Genomic DNA, 6,494 nt, shown 5'->3' on the forward strand with positions numbered 1-6,494 from the left:
GTAGGAGCATCTTGTGGTGTAAAACTGAAGGGGAGGAAGGGACTGGGGTTTTACAGCCCCCCTAAGGATCTTCCACTCGACCCTGACTCTTAACAGTTCTAATGCCATCACTCTGAGGACCAAGAGTTTAATATGTGGACCTTTGGGGGATACCTACCCCAAACATAGCAGCCTCCAAGTGTCTCACATTTGGGTTCACCCAAATAAAAAGGCCAAATTATTATTTTCAATACTTACTCTGATTATGCTTCCAATGATCAGAAAGCCTCTCAGCAAGTCTCATCTCAAAGTTTCCTACCACCTCCCAATAACCCTGAGCTGGGGATACTTGAACCTTTGCAGACATTCCAGATCCAAACTATAGCAACTCAGTTTTAAGGGGCCTAGTTGAGGGGGGGGACTGAGTGATACGAATTCAGGAAAATGCCCTTACGGAGGGAAAGTTTCAAGTATGTGTTTTGTTTCTAAGAATGAACAGGACAGTTTGCCCCAGAAACTATATTAGTATAACATGTACAACAAGGGGAGGATCCAACCCAGTGTTCAGAAGCAGCCGCTAAAGGAGGAGCTCCATGCTGACAAGGGAGAGGCCTTCTGAAGAAGCAGAGTCAAGTAGCCAGTGTGGAGGGAAGATGAGCAGCCACGTGTCAGGGGTGCAAGAGAGCGCTTAGGAGGAACAAGCCACCTGCAACGAGAAAGAAGAGGGACTAAAAGGGAAACAACTTGGTATTCACTTGAGTACTTCACACAAATATGAGCATGAATGCTGGACTGCACATTCTACCAAAGATTCCTTTCAAGGTTGGTTGGGGACAGGAAGCTGGGATTCAGTCCCCTGCTCCTGCCGACTCTGTTCTTGTTCCCAGGCTGCTGTGACAGAGAAGATACTGGGCCTTAATCTCATAGACATCTTTCAAAGTCATAACACATCTCAGGTGGGAAAAAAATTCCAAGATGGAGCTATCTCTTTTTTTTTTTTTTAATCTTAGTATTTGGTAGTCGCTTAAGTTACTCTTTAGCTTTCTATAACTACTCCAATCTTCTTATTTATTTATTTATTTTTAAAAATTATAGGTGGATACAGTATCTTTATTTTTATTTGGTGCTGAGGATTGAAACCAGTACCTCACACATGCTAGGCAAGTGCTCTATCTCTGAGTCACAACCCCAGCCCTACAACTACTCCAATCTTCTATAATGTTTCAAGCACAATGCACTCACCATACATCTAATGCTGCTACTCTAAATGGCTCTGTTTCTCAAGGAAAGAAAGGCATAGGTATATCTGTGGTTATTTGCTTAGGCCACATCCGCAGAACCTAGAGAAAAGTCATCATTATCCTTCTCTAAACACTGCACTTTGACATCATGTGACTTCCCAAGACAAATCAGGGATTAAGTGGAAAATCTTATGAGATTAAAGGACACAGAAAGTCGAAGAAACATGATGAAAAGGATATAGGTTTCGTTTTTCACTTGCAGATGAGCAAACTGTCACACAGATTGTGAGTTTAGGTCATTTGCTTACTTGCTGTGTCTTGGGAAAATCAAGGGTGAGGCTTATTACCCTGTGACCTGAGTTTTCTTTTCCAAAAAGTTTGGAAATTATGTAGAATGCAAAGTCACCAAAAGTCCACATACAAATAAAAATGATTTCCTTATTGGCCTCCCTAAGAAAATTAGACAAATCTAAGAGATATTTTAGATGGACGGAATTTTAATATTAAAATCAGCTTGTAAGGTGAATAGAGTTTGAAAGGAAGAGCTAGCATTTCCACATCTGACTCAGGAAAGGCATGGATTAGACACAGCAGATCTGTGCTCTCACACAATTCAAACAAAACCTCTCCTCTCCCCTCAAGGGTGGGTTTGGGGACATAAGGTGACAAACACTGAAGCAATGGCAATGCCAAAAATAACACAAAGGGTGGATTAATGAAATGAGGATTATTATTTAACAGACTCAATATACCACAAGAATTGTTGCACTCTCACCTCAGGCTTGAGAAAAAAGAGCAGAGGGAGATTAAAGACAATTGTTAGATGAGATGGATGTTGAAGTCCTGTCCATGACACAAGGTTCCAAGTAGAGATTTTTTTTTTTTTAAAGTGAGCAGCACATTTACTAGTTCTTTGGTATTTTTTTCTTGCATTCATTTTTGTAAAATGTTAGTATTTAAGAGTATTTAAGATTTTTTTCGTTGAAGTATTAAAGCTATTCTTAGGTTCTTCATTTATTCCTGGTTTGTAGAGATAAGACTCTTAGGCAAAATATATATATATATATATATATATATATATATATATATATATATATATATATATATTCTAGCTTCAGAAAGCAGCATGTGAAACTCCTTTCAATAAGCTCCAGAAGGCAGTGAACCATGTCTGTCTCTTTCTTCTACTGTATATTTTATAGAAGGAAAAATGCTTGGTGATCCTGTATCAACCAGCATTCTCCAGAAGAATGGAGAATGGAAGGTATATGTAATTACAAGGACATCTATCAGGCTGGATTACACAGTCAGAGGCTGGATAGGTCAGAGAGCCCCACAAAGGCTGTCTACAGTCTTGAGAGCTGGGAAGATCAGCAGTTGCTCAGTCCAGGAAGCTAGAAGCTGGGCAGGGTTGTAGCTCAGTGGCAGAGCACTTGCCTAGTCTATGTGAGGCAGAGTTCGATCCTCAGCACCACATACAAGTAAATAAATAAAACAAAGGTATTGTGTCCATCTACAACTTAAAAGAAGAAGAAGAAGAAGAAGAAGAAGAAGAAGAAGCAGCAGCTGCTGCTGCTACTAGAAGCCTTAGAACCAGAAGGACCAATAATGCAACCCCAGTCCAAGGCTGAAGACATGAAGTCCTCTGGAGATTCCAAGTCCACATTCAGAAGCTAAAGAATCTGGTCTAATATTTGCAGGTGATGGCAGTACCCATTCAAGAAGACTCAAATAGGTGCATGTGCAAACTTTCCACTTCTGCTTTTTGTTCCATGCGGATCCCCAGCATATTGGACAATATGGCCCACATTCAGGCAGGTCTTTCCCCTCTTGCAGATCCTTGTACCAACTGTCTCTGCAAACACCCTCACAGACACACTAGAGGTGTGCTTTACCAGTTCTTTAGGTATTGCTCAATCCAGTCAGGTCGACAACCAGGATTAACCTCACATCCATCCTATTCAACACATCTCCAATCAAAGTTACAGCTTTCTCTGGATCCAATAGACTGTTTCCGTCAATTCTTCTAGGCCCCCCAAATGACTTTTTATTCTTTTCTCTTTTTAGTTATCAAAACCATCATTGTGTTCTCAGAACTCTACTTTCATAAAATCTGATTCCCCTCTTTACATTCCATTAGTCTCAATACCAATTTAAAATCTGAAAATTAGCTGGTCACAATAGTACATGCCTATAATTCCTGTGGCTTGGGAGGCTGAGGCAGGAGGATCACAAGTTCAAAGCTAGTCTCAGCAATTTAGAAAAGCCCTACACAACTTGGTAAGACCCTGTCTTAAAATAAAAAATAAAAAGGGATGAGGATGTTAAGTGCCCCTGAGTTAATCCTTGGTACCAAAAAAAAAAAAAATCTGCAAACCACTCTCTTCTGCCTATACTTCCCATTCTTCCCATTATCCCCCCAAAATCCCAGACACCACAGGGTTAATTAACCTAGGGGGATATTGAGATGAACACACTGTGAGGAGAATAATTTTCATTCTTCCTCAGAATAATGGCAGAGGGCAACTTCCCTAGGTATGGACAAAAGGAAGAGACCAAGTAAGCCAAGATGTCACTCATAGAAAAAAAATGTCAGTTTCTAATCACCACTGACAACCCTCATATTTTATTACTATTACTTGTAGATACACTCATGAAAATTGGCATTATGGATGAACAGATAAAGAAAATGTGGTATATATACACAATAGAATATTACTCAGCATTAAGAGAAAAAAATCATGGCATTTGCAGGTAAATGGATGGAGTTGGAGAATATAATGCTAAGTGAAGGAAGCCAATCCCAAAACCAAATGCCGAATGTTTTCTCTGATATAAGGATGCTGATTCACAATGGGAAGGTGGGGGGGGGGTGGAGCATGGGAAGAATGGAGGAACTTTAGATAGGGCAAAAGGGAGGGAGAGGAAGACAGGGAGTTGGGGTTAGAAAAGACGGTGGAATGAGATGGACATCATTACCCTAAGTACATGTATGAAGACACAAATGGTGTGACTCTACTTTGTGTACAACCAGAGACATGAAAAATTGTGCTATATATGTGTACTATGAATTGAATTGCATTCTGCTGTTGTACATAACAAATTAGAATAAATAAAACACAAAAAGAGAGTCAATGTGCCTTCATAAAGGGTAGTGTGGAAGCATATGCAGAATACCTTACCCATGCACAAGCTTAGTGTAAGAGGAACTCCTGGTAGCAGAAGAAAAGGAGGGCAGACAATCTCCACGGTTTGCAGAAAACAGGTAGAGCTAACTATAACTAATCATAAGGCCCTTAACAACCACAACACATGTTGTTCCAGAAAGACCTGTTACTAATGTGATCAAATATGAACTCCTTATTCTAGCACTCGACTTGACATCAAAATATCAAACCAGTCCCCTGAGATAGGACTTCTTACTCATTAACATGAGTCCTCAAGGGTGATCTCCCTCTAATCCAGATTTACACCTGGAATTACCTCTCCTGGACTCTCTCCTACCTACCTATATCCAAGGCCCATTTAAGCCCTACCTCCCAGGTGAAGACTTACATGAATGAAGGTCTCATTACCTCCCCACTTCTCTGACCTCCCCGGGCAGATACGGTCTGAATTCTCACCTGGCTCTTAATATACACATACTCCACTTTTAGACATTTTCTTTGTATCTTCATGTCCCAGATAAAAATCACTAGTTCCTTAATTTCAAGTTCTAAGGTTGTAATTAGGTATAAGTCTAATGGCACCTACTTCACGACAGATGGTGAATATCAGCATTTCCTGATTACTGAGCCACTATCAGATGCTTGAGTTGGTAGAATGAAAAATGTCTCAGTTCTAGTGATGATTAGTAGAAACTAGCACTTGTTTAAAGACTTCAAAGTGAGCATTCTCTGAGTAATAAACTCCGTCAGTCAGACACTTTATAGCTCCAAAGTAATGGGTCTGCTGGAAGAAATTCCAGACTCAGTACCTGGATTTCCAGAAGCTGCCATATATATATTTTTTGTTTTTGGAATTTAACTTGAGAAGCCTAAGGGAGCTAGAACATTCACAAGACCTCTTTCTTAAAGAAAGGTAATCACATGAACAGTACTTTATATTCCACTTACATTGTCAAGTAGTCTTTGAACAACCTTGAGAGGTAGAGTGGTAAGTTATTAAAGACCAAGGGGCAGAGAAGATTAACTTTTTTCCACTCACTCTCAATTAAGGAACATCACATATTTTCTATTTCTTCTTGGATACCTGGACACTGATCATAGGATTTTATAATACCTGAGAACTCGGTCTCCAGAATGCCTAGACCTAACCAAAAAAAAAAAAAAAAAAAAAGCTGAAAACTTCCTCCCTGGCATTCTGTAACCTCTCCAAAGCCCTCGTTCTCTCCTGGGCACCCAGTCTTTTACATCAGCCAAGTCCAGAGGTCTCAAGGGTCCCAAACCACCACCTTCACATGCCATGCATAATTAACGCTGCCAACCAGAAAATTACCTAAAAGCATGCGTGCCTTTATGCTACAGTTAGTAAACCAAGACCACTCAGGTTTTTCCAGTGCACAGCACTTTAGGATCCGCGAGGAGGCCTTCATTGGCTGGGTCATTTGGTGCTTTCCTGACAGCCCGGGACGCGGGATGGAAAGTCGCCCCTACGAGGGGAGGCCTCCACCACGACGGCTTCCTTTCCTCCTTCCTAATCCTCAGGCGGGCGTTTCCCCGCGCAGCGGCCTGGAGCGGGTGGAACCGCTTTTCCTCGCTCCACGTACCGGGCACAAGGACTGCAGTTTAAGCAAAGGGGACAGGGAGGCGTGGCTCTCAGGACTCCAGGGCTGCGTAGTGTTTCCTCTCAGGGACCTGCAGTCCTGCGAGGTCTTCCTTCGAAAGATGTCTTCGTCGTGACATTACGTAAACCAGTTCCAACTTGGAAAGTTAGCAAGAAAGAAGAGAGGGAGAGAGGAGAGAGGAGAGAGGAGAGAGAGAGAGAGAGAAAAGAGAGAAAGAAAGAAGGAAAGAAAGAAGGAAGGAGGGAGGGAGGGATGGAGGAAGGAAAGAAGAAAAGAAAAGAAAAGAAAGAAAAGAAAAAAGAAAAAGAAATCCCTACACGGGAGCCACACCGGCTTTCCCTGGCCGCCCAGCGGCCGCACACTCTCTTCTCGCTTCAGCCGGCCGGAAGTGGGAAGGGGCCGCCGGCGCGCAGGGGGCGAAACTTGGTCTCCCGGCAACGGCCTCGGCGATTGGCCAGACCGTCTGCTGCCACAGCCAATGGCCAGGC

At 42.1% G+C, this 6,494-nt stretch overlaps 1 long non-coding RNA gene across 1 annotated transcript; it reads right to left on the minus strand.

Moving 5' to 3' along the window:
* Positions 1-483: 483 nt before the first annotated feature.
* LOC144373010 (uncharacterized) lies at positions 484-6,486 on the minus strand. The gene is made up of 2 exons (XR_013432819.1): positions 5,718-6,486; positions 484-685 (listed from the first exon to the last, which is right to left on the minus strand). It is a non-coding gene; the product is annotated as an uncharacterized LOC144373010 (long non-coding RNA).
* Between the last annotated feature and the right edge of the window lie 8 nt (positions 6,487-6,494).

Source organism: Ictidomys tridecemlineatus, unplaced genomic scaffold (assembly GCF_052094955.1).
Source record: "Ictidomys tridecemlineatus isolate mIctTri1 unplaced genomic scaffold, mIctTri1.hap1 Scaffold_2042, whole genome shotgun sequence".
NCBI classification, from domain to species: Eukaryota; Metazoa; Chordata; class Mammalia; order Rodentia; family Sciuridae; genus Ictidomys; species Ictidomys tridecemlineatus.